Source organism: Rissa tridactyla, chromosome 17 (assembly GCF_028500815.1).
Source record: "Rissa tridactyla isolate bRisTri1 chromosome 17, bRisTri1.patW.cur.20221130, whole genome shotgun sequence".
NCBI lineage: Eukaryota > Metazoa > Chordata > Aves > Charadriiformes > Laridae > Rissa > Rissa tridactyla.
The window spans coordinates 4,738,397-4,762,734 of NC_071482.1; the positions used below are offsets into that span (position 1 = coordinate 4,738,397).

At 40.6% G+C, this 24,338-nt stretch overlaps 1 long non-coding RNA gene across 2 annotated transcripts; it reads right to left on the reverse strand.

Moving 5' to 3' along the window:
- Nucleotides 1-1,334: 1,334 nt before the first annotated feature.
- Nucleotides 1,335-24,040, reverse strand: LOC128918701 (uncharacterized). Of its 2 annotated transcripts, XR_008469664.1 has the most exons (4): nucleotides 23,683-24,040; nucleotides 7,775-7,841; nucleotides 6,132-6,340; nucleotides 1,335-4,101 (listed from the first exon to the last, which is right to left on the reverse strand). It is a non-coding gene; the product is annotated as an uncharacterized LOC128918701 (long non-coding RNA). The 2 variants fall into 2 exon arrangements; XR_008469663.1 differs by lacking the exon at nucleotides 1,335-4,101 and having other exon boundaries at nucleotides 5,755-6,340.
- Nucleotides 24,041-24,338: the final 298 nt, after the last annotated feature.

The window sequence follows — 24,338 nt, forward strand, 5'->3', positions numbered from 1 at the left end:
ACTGAAGAGATGTTCCATAGGACTCCATTCCTGTGAACAGGCACCACCCCTTAAAATTATTAGTAATACAGAAACTGCATTTACAGTGCACGAGTAATCTTATTAGCTTGCATGCATTTGTCCTGCCTAACTGCTGAAGCAAGATATTAAACTTTTTGAAATTCATCTGCCTAACTGTATGAAAATATTCTGATAGAAAGAAGACCCAGCATGATTCCTTTCTTCTGCGTGATCCTGCAGCACAAGATAGACATCTTGTTGCTTTGTGAACAGAATCTCAGAAAAAAGACCTCTTGAAAAAATCCAATTACTGATGCTGCCTGCTTAAACCAGAAACTGTTTTAGAAATGCAGTAAATCAGCATGATAGTGACTGCAAAAAGCTAATAGTTATGAACACCATATATCTGTTTAACTGGGCTCTGCTGTAGAGCAACTGCAAAGTACTTGGTTTTTTTTCCCTTTCAATTAGCCAGCATATTCTAGCACTGGAAGGAATAAGCACTGGGCTTTTCCTGGTTTTCTTCATCCCCTTCTGAAAGAACCAAAAATAGGGTGGAAATCTTAGCAAGAAAGGAATCGATGCTGTTGAGAAACCTAAAGGGCAGGAGGCTGAACCAGCCACCACTGAGCAGAAAGACTGTACTGAACAAAATAGGGAGCCAACTGCAGAGGGCACAGAACCAAGAATGCGAGAAACGATGGGACAAGAAGAAAGAGGGAAAAGCCCAGGCAATTTTGGTCTGCCTGAGCACAGATACCGACTGCCAGAAAGATCTGGCACGGGACACTGTTCAAATCCAGAATTTCAGGGCAAATGAACATAATAAGTCTCCTAAAAGCTAACTGCTAGGCAAAAGATAGTTTTTATACCACCAAAAAGCAGTGAAGCTTATCCCAGAGCACAGCTAATGTGGAGTTTTTAAAGCACTAAGCAAAACACATGTTGCCATTCTCTAACAAATTTTCATAGTTATATCAGCCAACTATATACAGTAACTTGCTTTATAGGTCTACAAATTGGCAAGGAGAAAACCTGCAGGGAAACACAAAAGGCCATTTATTTTACCTAGCTTCTCACACTTAGAGTCTTTTCCTGGCTCTGCTCAAGGTCCTGGTCCATCAGAGACCTTTGGCACAGACAGCCAGGCAGAACACAGGCTTTATAAATACGCCTATGAGAGTGCAAGAGTAATACTAGATTTTATACAACGTGAGAATAAGCTAAGAATGAAGTACAGAAACTGGAACTGAGGTGCTCCATGCTACAAGCTCAGTGAATAAACTCTCTGGCATTCACACCCATCAATAAGCAACTTCTTAAGACTCCTGAAACATATATTTTAACTGATTCCCCTTGCCTTTATGAGAAACTCTGCTTTCAGGCTATGTACGGCTGGTAAAGTACTGTGCAGTGCTGTTTTGGTTTAATATTAACAAGTCACTCTAAAGGACGCTTAGTAACTGGCCACCACATCTGTGGTCAGGAAAGTGCGTGCCTGGGGCGATGGCCTAGACACTGAATACTCACAGCTAAATTACGAACTATCTGCATCTATATGAGGCGCTTAATATTACACATATAGGCTAAGAGGGGTCACTGTGCTCCTGACTACGCTTTTGGCAAGCCTTGGTTTGTGTTGTGCTTCTTAATCAATGAAATAACCATCGAGTTCTCACTGCAGCACTTGCAACTCATGACTGCAAACAGAACAGGCAAACTTACTAAGCAAAGATTTGCTCTGCTGCGACGGTACTGGTAAAACAGCTTCTTGTGCTTGTAGGTGCAGGTCCTTGTGGAATTCAGGAGAAAAGAATGAGGACAGGAACTAATCAAGTGTCTCATCTAAAAGAAGCCTTGCTCTAAATTTCTGTGACTCCAGCCTATATGACACTGCACCACCTCCTGCTGCGTAACTGAAGTCAAAATATAATTACAGAATATGTGTAAAGGGATGCGGTGTCTCTACTAAATACTTAGCAACATTCATAAAACACAAACAAGCGGTAGCAGAAATGCTCATCTAGACAATGAGGGAGCTGCCAATTACAAGTTGCACACAGTTAACAGAACAGTAACACACCGACAGCCTTATCTTCTTCTGCCAAAGATCCCAGTGAAACCAGGCTCTGCAAAGGAGATGCACTGGTATTATTTGCTTGTAATAGCTGTTAGCTGCCTTGGAGAAGTGGCACCAACTGTATTGTCACAATAGATAGGATGATCTTAAGTCAGTTACATTTGCTGAAGAAGGTATTTATTTCCAGCACTTACTGAATCTGTGGGGAGCTGGTCTGCCGAGTACCTGCTGCTGTGGCAGTAATACCTGTAGCTTAACCCAGATCCCACGGCCGAGTCTCAGCCAACTGGCTAAGAGAAGAGAATACCCCTCTTGGGTGTATTTCACAGGCTGTCGAGCCACTGCTGCTGTCGTCGCTTTTGGCATAAGCAACCCTAGTTTGTACAATCCTCCTTGACTTGTGAGAACAGACAATGAATCAGGATTGCTTCTTCAAAAAAAACAGATGATGAAGAAACCTTCTGTGTATGTAGAGTTTCCAAGACAGAGAATTATAAGTTATACCTTTTACAGTGGATAAGACATTGAAAAGCTGAAGCAAATGATGTCTAGCACATGGATACAAAAAATCTTTTGACACTTACTCATACCCATCAACATATGATTTCAGTCTTCCTAGCTTAATTATACTGTTGGCTGAACGTGTGACTTATAACTCTTTTCTTCCCGTCCCACAGACTAATTCTGGAACCTGAGTTAGCTTCAAAAGAACAAAGCTGCTCATCACTCTAAATGGAAGGCTCTCTACTTATCTCATTGGAACAGAAAACGTCTGGTGAAAAGTTTCAAAAACGCAGAGGTACAAACCTTGACTTTCTGCACTCTTTCAGCTTTACCATTAGAACGTTCCTATCCACTCTGTGACATCTAAGCACCTGTGAAACATGCCATGAGGTGTCAAAAGGAACTATGTATGAAATGGTAGATGAAATATCTCTGCCCAGAATAAGCATCTCTCTGTAGGGGAACGGAAACAATAGTGTACATACTTCAGTCTGCAGCCTACTTGTTATCCTACTGGCCTATGCATTTCTTTAAGGACATGTGTGAAAAAAGAGGCCTGTCATTAACGTACATGCAAACCAGGGTATGGTGGTGTCTCTTTTCCCCTGGGTAGGGTTAAGGACCTCCATTTTGCAGCAGGCTCGACGAAAGAAAGCAAGAACAGACTCCAAATAGCATAGTGGTGAGCTTCTATAATCTGATAATAAGCCAGCAGGGATCAAAGTTCCTTTCTCTACTGCACAGTCCTTTAGTCAGATTATGGCAGTCCAACAGTCACCTATTATGTACAATTTAACAATTTATTTTTTGACTTGGCATGTTGTCCTCCTTAAGGATCTTTAAGTCCTTGAGCAAAACATACCAGCCCCAGCTGAGATAAGGGCCAGAGTGTGTTGCATATGCATACTTAGGCTGTGTCCTTAGGGAAAGGTGGGAAGAAACTTCAGAAATCCACAGAGGGAGCCAGAAGCACCAAGTTTATAGGACAGATGCTTCTGGAAAATTTCTCAATGAACTGCACAGGGAGCAGATGATAAGGGAATAGAGACAAGACTGAGGGCCACATGTGCTAGGATGGTTCAGCCCTATCTCCTACTTAGGAACCTAAAGCTGCTTCTGACGTAGAGGTATTCTGCATGAACTGCTCACCCAGAAAGCCTACCAAAGAGCAGGTCTGTGGTCCCAAGCTTTCTGAGTTCAGTCCAATCACAGAACCATTTAGGCTAGAAAAGATCTTTAAGATCATCAAGTCCAACCATAAATCATAAACCTTGCTTTAAGTGCCTATTTACTTAAACCTTACAGTTTCCTTCAGGGAGGGAAAATGCATTGCTTTCAAAGGTACAGGGCAAACGTTTACGCAAAGCATATCCTGACAGCAAAACAAAGAAGGAAATCTCGGTGCCCTGATCTCCTATATCTCACACCCAAGATAATAAAATACTAATACTTACACTCTACAGAGACTCATAGCAAGAAGATCCATGATGGAACGGAGGTACTTCCCAGAGGCAACACTATAAATGAATCAGTTTTGATGAGTGAAATAGAACTCACCTCCCATACCCACCCATTCAATTTAATAGCCTTCCAAAGGCTTGAGTGTATTACAGCAGGATAGCTCTTCATGGATTTCCAGGACAGAGAAAATCCTTGAAGAAACAGGCCTGCTTTTTCTCTGCAGGAGCACCTGGATGCTGTCAGCCCAAATTTGTAACACAGGAAACAGAGTAGGTAAGTAAAACACAAAATGCAAATATGGAGCTTCTTTTAGGTTTACTGGTTTGCTGTGTAAGTCACTCAAATAACATTCCAAAAACATGTGACTAACTCTCAAGTGCTTAAATTGCTTCAAAACGGTAGTGTTAGGTACCTGAGTAATTTAAGAGCTTTTTCAGGAAAATGCACTTATTCAATGTTTACTTTGCACTGACCTGGCTCTGTCCCCTTACACTGGATCTCCTCTGACAGGACGTGAACCTCTCCTCCCTGCAACTGGTAATACCTCAAATCCAAGATTTGCAAAAAACAAGCCTAAATCACTATAGTTAAATTCTAAATAAATGCCCTGATTTCTCCTCCATAACCTCAAGGAGCATTGTTATGCGCTCAGCATTTCTTTTCAAACCATGCCACCCATTTCAAATTTAAGCTTCTATCTCTTGAAAGGCACATGGCCCAGATTTGTACTGCCTCTATTTTTCTTTCCATCTGTGATCACTTCTCTAATGGCATTTAACTCTTCCAGGCATTAGTCAGCTACACCTTGTGCTGTGCATCTCCCAAGACCTAAACACCACAGCTTCCCCCGACTAAACTAAAATCTGTGACCATATCAGTGAAAGTGAACAAAGACATAAACAAAGGTCATAAACTGAATTTATTTGACTTCTGATGAAACAACTTCTGACAGTTTTGTTGGGGTTGTTTTTTAGCTGAAAATTTTTGTTCCAGCACTGAGCCTGTTTCAGGCTTGTTGCCTGTTTACCGTGCCTGTGGTGCATGCCTATTAGAAATACATCACTTGCTGGCATCAAAACAGAAGGGTAAGCAGTAATTAATGGCATGTTCTATAAATTTCACCCCTTTCTCCTTCTCCTTTCTGCTGCTAAATATGCAAGAGATGACTGGAGAGGTGCTCTGACAACACTAAGAGGAAAGAGTATAACCATTACTTACCTCAATAAAAAGGAACCTGAAAATGAAATAACTGTTTTCTTGGTTTAGTTTACTCTTCTCCCTACGGGGAAAAGTCTACTCTTCTCCCCACGTTAATCAAGTGCTTTGTGGTTCTGAGTTTGATCTGATCTTTCTGATCCTTCTGTTGCCCAGTAAGTGCTGAAGGAAAGGAAAAAACCCATCTCACACTCCTCTTATTCCCAGCCTTTCTTTGTTCTGGCTTTGTTTTAAAAATTAACTTTCATGTTTTCTTGGAGCTGAGAAAGCCATTACAGAAAAGACCAAACCAATTTTTCATTCCAGTATACGTGATTGTTTTCTACTTCCCTAAAAGGTTAATGTTTAAAATGAATAATGGGCAGCGGGGAAGAGGAGGAAGAAAGGTTTTTCCTACTTTCCATTCTCTCATCTCACACATCATGGAGGTATTGCTGTTTCCTGGCACAGCTAGCACTTTTGCAGCCTACAGAGCCGTTTGCCCTTGGGTGGCAGCCTCCAAACCAGATTCAGGCCTACTGATGGATCTGCTTACAAAGGGAATCATTTTGTCCTCCTCTTTCCCTCTCTTAACTCCTCTTCATCAACTATTTTTGGTTGCTACTGCCTCCAAGGCTTGCTATTTCTTGTGAGCAGCTTAGTTATTAAGTCCCCTGTATAAACTAGCACCCATGGATCCACAGCAGTTTCACCACTTATTAATCTGTGCAAATATTCCTCCTGTTACCACTTTACCAGTGGGCCTAAAGGAATGAAGTAAACAGAATGAGGGTAAGCTAAAAGAATAGCCAAAAAAGCAACCGAAAATCTAACAGTTCACACAAATTTAAGAAGAGCAGCATGAAATGTACCCATCAGCAATGAAGGTTACCTACTGCTTGTGCTCATAACGTCACGACAGCAGTGGGAGGAGAACTCAGTTCTTCTTGCTTCCAAAATCTGACTCTGAGCTGGCAAACGATACGAGGTCTGCGGCACAAAGCAGCAGGATTCCAGCCAACAGGAGGGCAGCAAAGAAAGGCAGGAAGCCACGCTGTATGGACATAGTGCGGTTCCATTTTGAAAAGCCATTGGATTATCCTGGAATAAATCCACATTGGAATTATTAAATCAAAACCTGCTGCCTTGTAGAAAAAATTAGTAGTGCTGTGAACTCTCGCAGGGGTTGAATATATAAAGGAACTTGACATTACAGAAAGAGCTCTTGAGCTGCAGCAGAACATAATTCTTTGCAAGAGAGAAGAAAGTACGGAAATCTATGAAGACAATGACTAGTTTAATCCAAAAACACATGGCTCAAAATCTCAATATAATTATCACAGTGCCTAGAGTTCCTGTTGGAGATGTTAGCCTAAAAAGAAAATATTGACCCAACAATATAAGTTAACACACACGTTATGTTTCAGGAAGATGCTAAATGTAATGTGTTTAATTTAACAGGATAAACATCTAAAGTCATGCAGTCATCCGTTGGTGATCCCTGACATTTATACTGAAAGTGGTAATTTTGAAACCAACAGAACCCACAGATAATGACCATCTCCCTCTGTAAACGGCCCGGTTATTCAACATAGCTCAGCAGTCCAAGCTTCTGGATGCTGCAAAGCAGAGGCATGTCTTTTCACATACCCACTTATTTTTTTCTCTTCCTTAGATTTCCTCTTCCTAGAGTTTCATTTCACAGGTAAAACCATATAACTACTGACTTCCAGGCAAAAGGTGTGAAAAACCACAGATTTCTCATAGTTATGCTGGAAATGCAGGTTTTCCTGAGGCTGTGGCTGAGTCATAATTTTCCACTACCCAGCTGTGGACTCTCAAAACGGAACCTTCTGCATCTCTTCCTTTTTCTCTGCATGTCCTTGCTACATATACAGAAGCAACTGTGCACTCTCCGGAGATGGATGAATGTATTCCTGAAATGTAAAGACTGCAGCTTTGAGAATTAATCTGCCACACTGGCTTCTAATCGTAAGGCAAACATGTCGCTAATTCATGGTATTCAGCTTTCTGCAAATGCCTCTGTCAGAAATCTAAATCTAAGCCGAAGTCCACCCTTGTGTTTCTCTCACCTAGGTGCCTTCGTATTGTGCTGTTAATCTCTCCTACTTCTCTCTGCTTATCATCAATTCAGATTCATTCTCTCTTATTTTTATACTAAGAAAAATTCAGACAAAGTTTGATCTAGTGGTCGCAGAAGATCCCGATAATAAAATATCCAGGCTCATTTTTGTTCATCTATTGTTGTTGTGTATTGTAACTTCACCTTTGCATTCCTTAGTTCAGTCTGTGTAAATCACAGCCTCCTTAGGGCAAAGACTGCGCTCTGTGTGTGTTTGTGATTATGAAGGCTTAGGAGAGAAGAAAACTGGACCTTGCTTAGGGCCTGTAGGCACTACTGTAGTACTAAGGATAAATCCAGAGAGGCCACCTGACTACATAAGACTGCAAAAATCCCCATCAACGAGTATTGCATGTCATGGCAGAAAAGTGAACAAGAGGAAAAAAAATTACCTCTGCGGATGGCATAGCTGAGTTGCACTTCATTATATTGCACTGGTGTCACACAGAGTATGATAAACTGTTGAGACAAAAAAATGAAACGCATGTCACAAGCAGTGTAAGGAAGTACATTGCTAAGGGTGCATTAAACTTTGATGGCTCCATTTATACATTATACATGTGCAAGTCAGAAAAGCTGTACTGGTGGTAATTTTCCAAAGGAATCAGCTAATAATGTTACAGCACATGCTGGAACAAATTATTGCACAGGTTGTTGCTACTTTTTTCTATTTTTCTTTTGCTTATTAGTGCACAAAATACATAATGCTCCACACTATTTTATGCCCTAGGGTATGGTCCAAAGAGCAAAGCAAAGGGGACTTGTAAGGAAGATTGATGGAGATACACTTTGCCTCTATAAACAGCATGCTGATGAAGAGGAGATTAAAACTGGAAGTCCCCTTACCTTTGCATCACCTATGACTCTCAATCTTAAGGAAAAGTCCACTGCGTAAATAATGCAAACTATACCACATGAAGCATGAGCAATTTTAGGAGAGGCTGGACTCCTTCAAAGCTTAAGGCCACAGGTGTTTAGAAACCATGCTGACAAACAGCATAAAATATCCTGATAGAGAGGGGCTGACAGCAAAGAAACCAGCTGATATTTCCACAGTTTTCTCCTTTGAAGCAGAACTCCAGCTGATTACATGGTTAGAATATGAAAAAAAAAAAGGATGGTATGAGTTTTGTCCTCAACGTACCATTAATGCTCAGAACAATCACTGCTGCGCAGGGACAGGCAGAAGGCCTAGAGAGTCAGGAGAGGGTAATAGCAAATCTCAGAGGAATTTTATATTTTCATCCCCTTGATAGAAGAGTCTTGCACAAAGTGTAAACTAGTCCTAATCTGACATGCGCTTTCCACCAGTAATTCTCCAGCACTCCAAAGATTCATATGACATATGAGACAGGCCAGCAGGAGAGGACAAGGACCTAGAAAACTTCAGATCCACAACAGTGCATAAAAAGGCATTATCTGCCTCTACCATCTGCTGAAGAACCCCTAAACCTCATAAAATTTTCCAGGCTCCAAGGAAAACATAAGACTCACTCCATTGTTTCTGAGGCAAATAAAGGAATGAATTAATATCCTCCCTACCCAACATATGCTAATCTCCAAGATAAGAGAGAGACTAACATATTCTGAGTTACACGAGCAGTAGCAATATGTTAATATGAAAACAGCTATTTCTGAGATTTGAAAAAGTTGTGTTAAGTGATAAAATGGTTCCACGACTTGATTTAAGTATCTATGGCTTGAGAGAGGACTATGGGAGAACTCACATAAAAATGCTTTGAGGCAACAACTGTGTTCTCACAGCCGCTGGCGCAGCCAGTCTTTCCTCAGTGCTAAAACTTCTTTATATACTACAAGTAATAAAATCATGAGCAAAAGTAATGAGAATCTCCAGCTGAAGTGAAATTTATTCCGGACCATAATCTAGCAGGATTATGCTCCCCTTCACGCAGTGTGAACTGAAACAGAAACACAGCGAAACTTGTGCAAGCCTCTGTTCAGTTTGATTAACTTACTTTCAATACTCATGTACTGAGAATGTTGCACCCTGAATATAGGTGCTGCCGAACGTTTTGCCTATTTCCAAACCTCAAAAGCAATTTTGTGCTTGTTATGGATGAATCTCTACTGAAAAAGACGAGTTACTCTCACTACAGAGTATGATTTGTTCACCATTCACTGCTATCAGTTTAGCTCTTAGAGCCCCTTCTCCAAGTTATTCCCATTTTTTTGTTATTGCACTCTCAATACCTCGCTGTAGCTCTTTTAAATTCTGAGTTCTGTGTGGCATTGGTTTCTTTCGTACAGCACTGCAAGGCTGTTCTCCCTGACTGCTGCCTTTACAGACAAGGAAATACAAAGAAGGATGCTTCTCTACTCGGAAGTCTCCGGGTGCTATCTCAGTAGCACATAACTATCACAGGCACTGCTTGCATTTGCAGGATACAAAATTGAAATTCCACCAACAATGTCAGAAACATAAAGAACAAGCAGTGGAATTGCTTGTGCTTTATCGACACTTCCTGACAGGAGCTTATCTCCGCCTGTACAATGTGTTGTTATTCCGGTAAACACTGCATGTTGGTTTATTACGGTTAATGAAATGCAGTCCTAACAACTCATGAGATACAGAAGGACAGTTAGAGCTTCTTGCAGGGACTGGATAATACAATGTGCTGTAGTTAACAGGGAGAAAAATGTGGGAAAGAGAAGATTATTAGTGCAAGAAAAACAAACTAGAGGGAACTTCATGACCAGAGGGAACTTTTTATGACTTTCTGGCATTCGGGTCTCAATTATCAGAGACACAGATCATAAACAAAATTTATCTCTGGCAGAGGTAGGCTGCTTTATTACAGACCTCAGAAAGAGTGAATGTTTTTATAATGAAGTTAAAGGAAAACCAGAACTCCCCAATTTGAGAGTAGCCTTTTCTGATCATGACGCTAGTGCTGTGGTAGGTCAAAAGTAAATCAATAATGCAGCCCTTGGGAAGGCTCTATTTATGAAAAATTCTGTACATTGATGCTTATGTGCCACTGGCAAAGAATAATATTTTGTTTAAGGGGCCTAGATCTCTGGAGATAAAGAGAGGTTGTATGGAAGTCAAGGTATATTTATACACTGACTGTATAAATATACACACTGTGGCTGAATTTATCAAATTTAAAACATGAGAGAGAGAGGGAGGTTCAGGGAAGGCAGCCCTGCTATAGCCTGTAGGAAAATACCTGTTTCCTTAAGAGGTAGAATCCCGCTCACTGTGTGCGAGTGAGCAGTGGGAAAATGCTCACGAGGGACCTCCTTCCGATCTGTCGTGCAGCTCATTAAAAGCTAGAGCACAGCAGGTGAGTTCTGTAGGAAGGGATTTTCAAAGCTTTACTTTCTTTGAAGAGAAAATCCATCAGATAGGGGTGAAAAGCAGCTGGGGGCTGTATCACACACCTCTGCAGCAATCCTGTGTTCCTGCTACACTCAGAACTTCCCCGTCTTACACAGTTTGTCCAGTTTAGCAGAATATGATTAAACAAGTGCTTTTCTGGAAAAAGAATTCCACTTCCACGGCTGTTTTATTCATGGCACATGAATGATGAAATATCTCTCTTGGCTTCTACCCTTATGAGGCCAAAGAAATAAAGAAGCGCAGGCACATTTTAAGAGACTCATTAAAAGACGTAAAAGATTTCCTTCAATGCTGGTGAAAGGAGTGAGTGTGTGTGTTTGTGCATGCGTGCACGCATCTGTAAGGGTTTTTTGTTGTTGTTTCTAATTCAAGGACTAAAGGGGGCTTTCAAAAACCCAAGGATAGGCTAGCTAACACTCAGCTTTCACAGGCTTGCAATACAAATTGCATGTAATCGCCCTTGTGCCATTGATGACCTTCCTCCAATATTTTCTCTTTTTGACAAGTAGGGGAATGGCAGCCTGTGTCTCTGAATATGATGTGACCCTTCCATTAATAGCGTTGTGCCTGCTTCCTACCTCATGCATATATTCTCTTCCTAGGTGTTTTGCGTTGGCTTCTAACAGTCACTTGCCTTTACCAAAGTGATTAAAAGAGAAAAGAGCCTGTTATTTTATAGATATCGCCTTGCATTTATCACTCCTTAGTTGCAGCAGTTCCCTGAGGTGACCACATTAGCATCTTAATTACTCCAGGCTCCTTCCATACATAACCAGAGACTTCAGATGGGACGAGTTTTGCTCTGCACATCTCTCTCTCTTTTTCCACTAAGTTCAGAGAAAGCTCAAGGCACCAGATTCTGAATCTACATGTTCCAGTTTATTACAATATGGGATAAATTTAGACAGTAGCATTTTCAGTTGTATCTTCTCAAACCATATTGGAAATAGAAACAAACACCTTTGCAAGTGAAACTAGCCAAAGTCCATTATTACCCCACCAACTACTTAATCATTTTACAGACCATTCTTACCCTCTGTGTCTTTTTGCACTCCACCCTGCAAAGGCTTAGGAGCAAGCTTAACATTAACTATGCGTTTTCCCATTAAATCCCTAAGTCTTTGCATTATTAAACCTTTAAATTATAAACTCGCATGGGTTATCGGGTTTGTGCAACACCATGTTCATAACTTAAAAGCATTAGAAATGGCTGAGGGAATCAGCGTAGCATTCAGAATTTTGTGAAGTTTCTCCTACCCTGCTTTCAACTGTCTGATTTATTCCTCAGCACAGCTCCCCCCTGAGGAAAAATATAATTATCTCAATTTTACAAACAAAGCATAAGCTCAAATAACTGTTACTCATAGGTCACACAGGGAATACGTGGTAAAGTTGGAAATGGAACCCATGAGCTTTGCCTACCAGTTCCCTACTCTAATTTACATTAAGCATCAGGGGAAGAAAAGCCTGCCCATCTGGACATCCACATGACGGGGAAATTTTATTGTAAAAATATCTCTAATTGCTGTTCAGCAGGCAGGTTTGGAATTACAGACAGAGTGGAAATTTTCTTGCCTTTGCTGAAGTTAGCTTCCAAGCTTATGTTTTTCTCTTTTTTAATAAAAGCTACAGGAACAGACATGCAGGATCAAATCATGTCAGTAGAAAGACTTTTTTCATTTGCACCACAGATGCTTCAGCTGTTCACTGGAAGAGGCCACCTCGTTGCTGCAGGAACTGTCCTGGGAAGGTACTCGTGCTTTTCATTTTGTACTTCATCATTCACAGCTGCTTAGAGATTGCACAGGGCTAAAGCACTGCTAATCCTTTGTATTGCACTGACTACAGACATTTCCTTTCTTAATACACAAAAAGCTCCTAACATGAATAAGAATCTACACTGCATTGTGGTTTGGGTGTTGTTTTTTTTGTTAAAGAAATCAGCAGGGTGGGCATGCGGCTTGTACATAAAACCAGGAAAGGGGTAGATGTCTGACGGCAATGCTCTAGCTTGAGAATCAGCGTACTTGGGCTTGTTTCCTAGCTGGGCCCCCATTATCTTGTGTGCTCAAAGGCCTCTCGCTATTTTCCTTGATTTCTGGATTAAAGTCCAAGTATGCTTTATATAGCTCCACCCACTTGTCCAAGTACAGCAGCACGAAGATGCATCACGCTATGGCACACACAGGCAATCATTCAACATAGCGGTGTAAGAAATAGTCCCTTGCCAGTGCTTTTTAGGAAGGCTAGACCTTCCCCCACTGATCCACTACTGTCCTGTCAGTTTGTACCAGGGAAAACCTTTACTGAGCCTAATTCAATGCCCAGTACAGACCAGGTCAAGCATGAGTGTCCGTGAGTCACTGTAGCATGACTTTCTTGTTGCTCAAATCATCGCTCAAGCAAAACAATCTCTCTGAAGTCGGCCGTGTTCTCCAAAAGCCAGATCAGACAGCATCAAAGCCAAGATGTAACGACTCTGAGAAATAACTGACTGATATGGTAATCACAACGAAATTATAGGTAAAGAGATCTGGATATTAAGTGCATCTCCACTTAATCATTACTGAAATGTTACAGTCAGCTGGTCATCAGAACAATGTGATTTATTAGTTTATTTGTGTCCGCTAACATAAGGCTTTGAGGGAAATATTTCTGCTAGATTCACTCCCATGAGAGACATAGATAAAGTAACTATGGCTCAATCAATACAGAATAGGATTATTTTGTTATCCAGCCCATTCCCAAGTACACCTGATGTTTAGAAACCAAGAGAATAAGGCCCCAAACAATTTTATCCATTAAAAAAAAGTATGAGAGAAATTAAAAGAAAAATAAAAAGAAATGTGACTCTAACCTCCCCTGTTCAGATCTAGAAAAGCCAAGATTTCTCAAAGTGTTTTGTAGTAGTCAAGCACTTTGTGTCGTTCACACAGTTTAAAAAGAAGAGGTACAGATTCTGGCATGAGAAAATTTTGAGCTGCCATTAAAACAAGTAAAGCTCCTGGCTTGAGAGCTTTACAGCTGTAGGAAGCGAAGTAGTTTGTAACCCAGAGCAGCCCACAGGCTCTTCTACTGCAATACAGCAGCCAGAGCTCCTATGACACGAGAGGCCCAGTGTCCTGCTCCATCGTGGGAAAGACAGCTTGGTGAACAGAAGAAACGTCTCAATGCTTGCCTGTCAAAAGACAGTAAAACAAATAGCTAAAGAAACCTGAAGAAGCGGTGTAGAAGGCGTTTACAAAAGTGTCATGTAAATTACAACCGTATGTGAAAACATATTGGGGAACAGAAATTCAGGATGTGTTTCTGTATACAGCATCAGAAGTTAACAGCCTGAACTATCAGCTTTCTGTATTAGGTCTCTCCTATTAGCTCAGATACAACAACCTTTTGCTTTTCATGCCTGACTGCTTCCAAAATAGGGTTTTTTTTCCCCAGGATTCTGTATGTGTAGAATTAGAACATCAAAGCTTGGACTGACAGCCCTATAAAAATTTGACTATGGGTATTCCTGTCTAGACTTGGAAAAAACCTAATTCCACTAGCCAGTTTTCATGATTAACCAGATAATGCATCAACTAAAGCCTAAAGACGCTGCAAGCTTATCTTCATGGTTACAGTGCAGTAACATTTATTGGACCATCTTAGAGGCTTAGCCCTTCCAATGTGTATGCCCTGTCTGATCTTCTGGACTTGAACACCAGCACAGACATAACCCCCATGCCTACCAAAGCCAGGCTTCCAGAATAAAGGGAGGCCTGTCCCTTTAGTTAAGGCATCTGGGAGGCACACAGGGAGCTCCTTCCATATTCACAGCAGTTACAGTCTGCAAGATGCACAGAAATAGTTCTCCAGCAGGTTCTGAACACTGCGGGGCACATAAAAAGGAACATTCTGTCCAATGATGAAGAGAAGAAAGAAAAAAGCTGTTTAAAGAGGCACTGTGAAGGTTTCACAGGACAGTGTTTTATGGTAAAGAAATATCTGGGGGAGACAAAGTATTTCATATTGAAATTCTGTCAAGCACCTACAGAACCCAATTTAAAGAAAGAGAACAAGTGTATACCTGTAAACATGCCTCTGAGCACACGGACTAAAGCAAATATTTTTACTTCATTAGTAATTCCATTAGCCTAATTGGTACAGGGTCAGATTAGAACTTTTTTTTTTCCCCCTGAAGTTGCACTAAAATAAAGTTTTAGAACAGGTAATAAAAATCAGTATAAATAGACTCTTGTGCCTACGGCTTTATTTAAAGAACACACATTTTTAGCCTTGTTTCCCGTGAAAACAACAATTAAGCTTTTACTGTGGTTTTATGTCTTAATCCACATCTTTGAGTCTCCAAATAGATTTCAGACAACTTGGTCAAACGTGACAGAGGGTCACGAGACACAGATAATAAAATCCCCATAGAATTCTTATAAACAGGTAAATATCAGTGAAAATGTGCAGCAAGTCTTGTGACAGAAGGAAGATGACAGCATTTCATTAGAAAGCAAAAGCCACCAAAGCCCCAGGCCCTGAAAAGCTTTCATCAGATCTATGATCTCTTGAGTGCTGAAGTCAATTAACCATGATGATTAATCCAGAGGAAGCCATGATTCAACACTTCTGGTATTCAAAGGCCCTCTGCCTTAAAAGAGTATGGCATGGTCTTGAAGTCTGTTCAGGAACCTTGTGGGCAGTGGAGAGAAAAAAAAAAAAGCCAAAACAAGAAAAAAGTTATACTGGACCATATTTCATAACCATATAATTACACTGTAATTACCCAACAATTACAGTATACAATGCATTTGTTTTAGCTTTTTTGAAATTGCCACTAATTTATGTAACAGGAAATGCATCGAGCAAAGTAGGAATAATTACAACATAAATATGATGTAGTTAAATATCTAGAGTTTAATAGCACTTCATTAAGAATAATATCCAAGGCTGTTATGTTGTCATGAAGTTAACCTTCTAGTCATAAGGATAAGCATTATTTACATATTTGAAAACAAAACTAGAACGTAATCCCACTGTCATTACACACAGGAAGAGTTATGACAGTCACTATTATGAAACATGAGTTTGTACCCTACTTTAATCATTCATATCATCAAACATGCGGAAGCTTAAGTGTACTACAAAGCAGAAAAGAAAGGAATGTCTAAAAGACAGTGTTGTCCCTCTTATTTCCAGAGAGTTTCGACATTCTTCGATCACCTCAAGTTCCCATTTCCCCTGCTATTTTTCTCTTAATGTTTAAGCCAAGACCTCAACAACTCCGGCCTACTGGAATCACAATTTCTGTAGCTGTGCCTTCTTTGCGTGTTCTCCGTTGTCTGGTTATGTACACACAGGTCATCCAGAATAAACATTTTCCAGGAGCAAATATCTTGCCCACTGCATTAAGCACAGCAGTACTGAAATGCCCAGGGAATAATCACTGCATTTTAGGTAAACCATCATGAGATGCCATGTAAAACCAGTGCACCTTGCAAAACTTTCTCATGTTTTCACAGAAATTGACTTATGTCTTTTACTTCAGCATCGCCAAAATCCTTTAGGTGGGTCAGCTGGTTCCATTCTAGATACATGGAGAATCCTTTGCAATTGTCAGATTAAAACACTCAATGTTACATATGTGTAGTACACACAGCATTTACGCCTTTGGAAAATGTTGGCATTTTTCAAATTAGTATGTTTGAGAAACCAAAAACATTTAAATCCACTAATTCTCCTAATGGGCCGGTGGGCAAGTCTAGCTACACATCATTAAGCTGTTCAGTTGCCACTTGTTTTTCCAAGATGCTGATACTTCTAAAGCAAAATCAGGATCCTACTGCCACCTCTCAGCCATTACCCTGTACCCAGCCTAGCAATACACAACTAAATGGAAGCTATTTTTTCCCAAAGCTGGCATGAAGTTTGGATTACTGTAACCTCATTGAATGCTACAGCAGTGAAGTCACTCAGGAGAATTTCCACTCATCCCAAGCTCCCCCAAGTCCTTCCTCCCTCCCTGCCAGGCAGCTAGCAGGACACTTGCACCGGATGGTACTAGAGATAAGAAGCCTCATCAGGGCACAAAAAAAGCCTGTGAAAGTTGAGCTCAGAAGGAAGAAACAGCAGAGGCAGGACCTCATAATCATAACTTTACTCTTTGACTCAATACAAAGGTTGTAATTCAATTTCAGAGTTCTGCTTCAGTGCATCTCTTATGATGTTACCAGAGAATCTCTCAGCTGAGTTAAAGAATTGTATCAATCAGCAGACAGACATTATTTTATAGAGAGAAAAAGCAAGAGAAAGATAGTTTATATATGTGTGTCTGCACTATGTTCCAATTTAATTACTTATAATTATAAGGTAGTGGGATGTGAAACCTTAATTGAAAGTTTTGGGTGCCTACATCTCAAAGCCTGAGAAGAATTTGTGTGCCCATCTGGTTAATAGGAAAGGGATTTTATTTTCTAGATCACTGATTTATCATCATTAAAGGTCCAAATACAGAGTTCTGTAAGTCAGCTTCAGGAATATGTTTTTTCCATTACGTTTACACTCTATCTAAAATTGCCTCTAGCGCTGGTGAATGTTAAAATTGACTGGATTCAATTTAGTGAGATCGCCTTCTTGCTCTGTCAGCGGTTATTTATCTCATTTAGCTTTTGTAATGGAAGGTTTTTTGTGGCTTTTTTTTCTTCCAAAATAAAGGTCCACGTAATTATTCTTTTATTATTACTAAAAAACAAGCTCCAAACCGTATTGATTTCAAATGGTAACAATGTTTTGATGGCACCTTTTGTATAAATATACTCACTCTTGCCAAACGGAATCTCAATAATCAGAAGCGAGGCTGTTGCTTTATTACTGGCTACACGAGAGCAAATCCCCTGAAATTCTGTCCCCATCCAGTACAAAGGTCCACAGGGTACTTCCGAGCATCACATGAATTGAGAGCCAAATCTATCACGTCTTCCATCAACTTTACTTACCATCCAGACTTCTGAGAGTCTGTAGAAGAGTGACTGCTTATAAAAGAAAGACAATGTTAATCTTTACCTCCAGAAAACCTAAGAGTAGCATTAATACTTATTTTGGAAGTTCTTTGTTAGCTCTGTTTTTGCGTAGATGGAGGAAGCAATTAGGAAGATGATTCGATGTCTCATTATTCCTAGATCTTATTTGCTCAGTACTCCTTCCAAAGATGACCTTGCTGAAAGCAACTCCTCCTCTGCTCTGCCAAGTCACCTCACCAGCTTTCAAACAAGCTAAAAGTGTACCAATGCTATGTTAACCAGACAAGGAATTCTAGTCAAATTTTTGAGCAATTAAGTGACAGGTATCATCAGAATACCCAGAATACTGCAGAATACCATGGAGTTTCTTTCCAGCTTTCAGTTCCACAAGTGACAGCTGAAGACGCTTCTTTTCATGTAGATAAGATTAATACATGAGAAAACAGGGAACACCAGCCTCTGAGAGGAGGGAAGGTGGCCAGTGCAATTTACAGCTCACCAAAGAGACAGATGAATAATGCAACAATAACATAGTATTGATATAACACTACATAAAGAATGCAGTCTTGTAGTTAAGCATCTGCCCCAGTCTCAGGACAGATAGGTAAAATGTTGGATTTTTCAAGTAACAGCACAAAAAGAGGCATTGTGTTTAAGTCTTCCTGGGCCTCAGTCCCACATCTGCTACACTTTCTGTATAGCACTTATTACAACACTAAGTACTATTATATATATATATAATACTAGTTTAACAATACACATAAAAGTATAAATGCACACCTATCCAGCAAGACCAGACTGAAAATGCCCAGTGCTTAGTCACCCCGTAGGCAAACAGCTTTGCAGCAAGCCAAACTGCTCCCTATGGTGTCACTTACAGCAACCTGATCAAGATACACTAGTAAAGGTCATGGTAGTTCTGAGGAAACAGTCTTAGTACTCTTAATGATTTATTTATTCAGTAACTCCTACAGGAGCAGCAATCCATTCACCCTTCTGCCCTCCCCCAGCACTAAAGTACTTAATTTTTTCCTTGATTTCCACCACCCACCCCCCCTTCACTGAATGCCTTTTACCCAATAAGCAAGTTTTGATTACATTTTTTCAAGGTTGCAGTTTCAGAACAAAAAGCACAAAAGATTTGCAGTCAAAGACGTCATTTTCACAAAGATACATTGTCAAAGGGCCATTTTCTGTGAAGTACAGTTCTCATCTGTTATAAGCATGCATCTTTTTCCTAGTACATCATACCTATTTTTCCCTTCCTTTTATACAGGAGGATTTGGAGGAAATATGTAATTATTCTGTTGGGCCAGTGAGCATTTCCCCCCTGCGCCCCGGAAAAATTGATCTTAAGTAAAAAGAAAGAGTCTTAGTATGAAGTACCAAATATCTTGTGATAAGTATGCTTCCCTCAGGTTTGGTTTGAAAATGTTCATTTAACTAGTACTCAAAATCAGCTTGCAGCATTTGCTAAGAGTTTCATAATTGCATACGTGCCTCTGGCCACGTTCAAGTCCTATTATAAGAAAAGTCCCTGCATCTGTTAAAGGGCGTCAAAGGATTTAGTTCTCGATAACAATGGCTTGCCTTACTGGGAATCTACACATGGGTGGGAATATCTGCTTTGTCCACAGCGGGGTAATGGACATATGTCCTGCTTTTCCAGAACACTCTACGAAAGCAACCTGGCTGCCATTGCTGAGATAAGACTTGGCTGCCTATCATCCTTCTGTGTATCCTAGTTTCCTTTGGCAGCCAGCTCCAGTGAATGAGTAGCAAGAAAAGTCAACATCAAAGTCAACTGTTCCCCATTCTCAAGTCAATAAAAATATGCAGGGAGCTATTTTGGTAAAAACTTTCACTTTGGGTAGAATTAGCTCGTCTCTGTACTGGGGAATGCCGAAACAATGATTTCACGAACGTAACTTCTTCAAGCACTCCGGCTTTGTCTTTCCCTTATCTTCCCTAGACAGCAGGCAAAAAGCCCACTCTCCATCAAACAAAGACCACCTGGTTCAGGTAAGGTGACTCAGAGTAGACCGCAGCATTTTCCATGAGTTCGTAAAAGTGCAGTGAGGCTGACAGCAACTTGTTCCTCCTCCCCTGCTGAGCCATTCTCCCATATCTCTTATTTCTCTCACCTCCCACTAGCACAACCAGTTACATCCTTACCTGCCCTTTTGCTACTGCAAACCTTGCATGAATTTGCTATTTGATTTCTTCCAGCAGGAGCCCTGTGAAAGCTCAGATTGGCTTCCTGTTGAGGAGAGAATACCAATCTATAAACACTAGGCTAGTGGAAATCAAATTTGCTGTTATGGTTCTTGAAATAGAGATCTTTTTTCTGTAGCATTAGCTCCTATGCAGGTTTGTCTTCCCAGCTGGGCTTACAGCACTAAGGATACTGATTGCTAAACACCTCCCAGTGAGCACATATTAGAATTCAGACATTTACAGTCATCCAAACCAATCTGTGGAAACCCAGTGACAAGACACTCTCACATTTACAGACGAGCTATTAAACCTTCCCCCTTGTTGTCTGCAGCTAGCCAGCCCCAGGCACACATTCAAGCCCTGACAAGAGTTACAAGAGAGAACACAAGCTCAAAAATGATGCTAAAATGTACTTATTTATTTTTACTCCCCAGCTATATTCATGATTTCATGGGGTCCTTCTGGTTATTCTTATATTAATTTGTAACTTCCTAAAATAATCGTGTTTCCAAACCACTCTAGAAACTGCTATAATGAAAAAAACAGGTATCAAAATGGAGCCAGATGCAAACTAGCTCACAATCCACCCAGAATGCTCCACCAAGAACCTCAGACACCACCACCCCGCCAAAAAAAAAAAAAATAACACACAAATGTTAACCTTTAGATCTGAGCTTGCAATTAAAGCACTGAGCTTAGAATTGCAAGACCTCCATTCTGTTCCTACTTCTGCTAGTGACCTTGGGCAAGTAATTTAATTTTTCTCTGCCTTAATTCTCTATCTTTAATGAAGGAATAACAGCTGCTTTTAACAGAAGGCATTGTAAGGGGGGGAAAAAGGGAAGCTAAATCAGTTGGTACTTAGGCTGGGCTCTCAGTATTGGAAATTCCAGCAGCATGCTGACAACTAGCTCCATACCTAAATGCCTGAGGAAAAAAAAGCCACACATTTCCCTCATTTAAAACAAAAACCTCACTACAAGTCCTTGATGAGCTGCACTGCTTTCAGGAAACCACTTCTTCAACTTTAAACTTTCTGCACAGACAATGTATAAGGAGGTAAGGGGAAAAAAAAAAAAAACAACAATGGGGAAAGGACAAATTCTCCCAAGAAATTTTCCACATTTAACTATAAAAAAGCAATCCATCATAAGCACCATCCCAAGAACGATAGTATTTGCAGCCTGAAGCTTATTATTGAGAGGCAGAATAAACTGCACACGTATACAGCTCATGGTAAAGGTGCCGTAACAAACACAGCAACCATAGTGGAGGAGTTAAGAATGCCACAATGGAATCTAATGAAAAGAGAATGCAGGCACAGCCAGTCCTGTGTCCCAGATGAGGCTTATCCCACAGTAATCCAACCGTCACAAACTGTTACGAAACACTAATATCACATGGTAGTGATAAAAACACCTTCCTGCAATCAACCTCAAAGCCAATTGTTAAATGCCAGTTTTGTTCTGGTACCTCCAGGCAAGGTGACAGTATGTTAGCCTTTCGCCTGCGTTCATGTCTGCCCAAAAGCACAAATGCGTGTATGTCAGTGTTTAGTGGACACCACATGACTATACATGTCTATACCTACTGTCAGCAAATGCTTGAAGACCAACGTACATCTCTTGAGTATGTCAGTCAACGAACATATACATCAATGTCTGCCTGATGCCTATTTGTTTTGAAGTACAGCACACCCATTTGAGTAAGTATTTGTGCACAAGTTTAAAACTTCATCTTTGCATGTCTTGCCCCTGTGAAAACATGTCCCTAGGAGAATGCGTGCATACATATGCACGTCTGAGTGTGTATGTGACTGACATACACAATACCTGCATATCTAAATCAGGACGCGTGTGCGCATGAATATGTCAAACAGCTTATGGGTCCTTTGACAAGTGATGCTACAGGGCTACTGCTGTAAGCCATCTTGTGATTTGAAGTAATAAAGCAATCAGCCTTCGTACTAGGGAAGAGCCAAGAGTTTTAGAACGATTGCACCTCTATCTAACAAATTCCCTCTGATACCTCCTTTTCTTCTACTACAAAATTAGCACAGGCCTGGAGAGCTTATTAACATGGGCTCTAAACTTCATCTGTAATGTGCTCACATCTCAATATTGTAACAGGAAGCCAGAGAAATGCATGGAGGGTGAAGATCTATATGCAGAGAAGCTTCAGGCATTGATGAGTGAAGCTTGATTAAGAAACAAACAACCCTCCCCACCCACTCGCCCCTTGGGAACTCTTCGTCTGTTAGGTACAGATGATTTTACAATCCGTTTGGTAACGGTGATACCTCCTTACCTATCAAAAATCACAAACATGTTTTTAAATTAAAGCCTGATATTAAACGTCAGAGATGCAAAATCCACACACTCAAGTACAGTGTGAAACCTGCACAGAACACAATACAGTAGGTTGGAACAATATATTCCCAATTCACAGTGAGAAACAGACAACTGATGCAATGCTTCGCTTCCAAAGTACAATGTATGTTCGTTATTGCCAATATGAGACAGCAGGACATTCTCTATTCCTCCTCAGCACTGCAACAGTGCAATTTGCACCCAAATCTAGAAGAGCAGTTGTATATCCAGAGATGCTTTTAAGAGGTGCCTGAGAAAAACTGGCTCCTGACAGAAACCAGGTAACGGGCGGATAATGCACAAACCTATTTGCTAAACGCCACTTGAAAAATCACAGGCAGCATAATTGACTTCTACAGCTTGGATAATGTAGGTCACTGCATTAGTGCAACAAGAAAATGAATGTATGTTGGAGTGAAAGACAGAATGGAAGTAATTACAAAATATAGATTAAATAACCATCAGATAACAGGCATAATAATAACAACTAGGGTGAAGATACAGAAGAAACAATTTGTTAAATGGATTGTAGCAGGGTTCTAAGAAACTGCCAGTCTCAGACGCTAGGCTTTTCTTTTTTCTTTTTCACTGCAAACTCAATAAAGTATCCCTCCCCTTTTTGAAGCTGATATCCTACTTCTCATGGTATCAGCTTACAGCTTGCTCAGCCTAGAGGGCTATTAAGTCAGAACCTGTTTATATTAACACACAGTTCTTAACTCTTGCAGAAACAGGAAGCCATAAAGTCTCCAACAAGTAAGAAGGATCATAGTCCAATCCTGCAAAGCCCCGAATTCTGGCGAAGGCTTACTAAAAGCTTTGCGTTCTCAGTGCTTCTACAGTTTAGCCCAGGGAAGTTAAAAAGAACCACAACCCATAACGAAAACACATTTGCTCTGCCCCGAACAAATGAACAATGCCAAAGCAAAGGAAAAATATAGGCATAGGGGACTAGGTAAAGATGCACATATGATTTTTTTTCCCCTCCATATTAAACAACTTCAGTCCAGCCTGGCTTAATAGTGCTCTGAACTTACCAGTAACAGATAGCTGTTCAGTGAGCTCTAAAAGAAAGATCTGGAGGACTGCCTGTCTTCCAGCAGTTAGGTATTTTCACATCACATCAAATCACCATTGCAACTACCGCTCCTTTAGGGACGGCACACGGCACCACATAAACACACAGGTCTAAACTTCTCTTTGCTAGAAAAGGATCTGTGCAAACCTACAGTGAGTGACACCCGAGATGATCAAGGGTGAAGAGGACAAGGCAGAAGGGATATAACATGGCTGCTGACTTGTACTCAATCAGTAGCTTGTATCAATGTTTAAGTGATACTAACCTGCACTCCAGAAGAAACACACTTTTGTCCATCTCCACTCTTGCAAATTCACATCTGCTAGCTGATGTGCAGATGACACCCAATGGCATTCTGACTGTCATTCTAATAAGGTCAGGGATGGAAGCTGGAAGAAAAGATTGAGAGAGTCACTGAAAACTTAATGGAAGTGAAAGATGTGTAGTTTTCATATTGAAGAGGAACAAAATCCACCAGCTCAGTGTCCCTTACACAGCTGCCTCTGAACCTAACTTTATGAGACCAAAGGAAGTTGCACAACAGCCACATATAAACCTCTAGAAGCAGGAATACAGAATGAGCCTCACAGGTACACCTATGTCACTTAGACTGACACAGAACATCATTATACATAGCAACACAGAAGACTACCAGACAGCTCCTCTTTGTTCCACAAGTGCGGAAGAGGCACAGCCAAGAAAAAAGGGGACACTAAAAAGGGCTCTACAGAAGCATGCCTGAGGAAGAAGTCTTTGGTTTTTTTGAATGTAGAAGCTACAACTATCCCATTCATTGCTGCACTGTAGCACAGAACGTCCTTGCCACATAAGAACTGTTGGGTTTTAATGTTTTCCTCCCTTAAGAAAATTAAAATTTAACATGGGCTTGTCATCTGCATTTGGTCATGTGCTAGGACCACT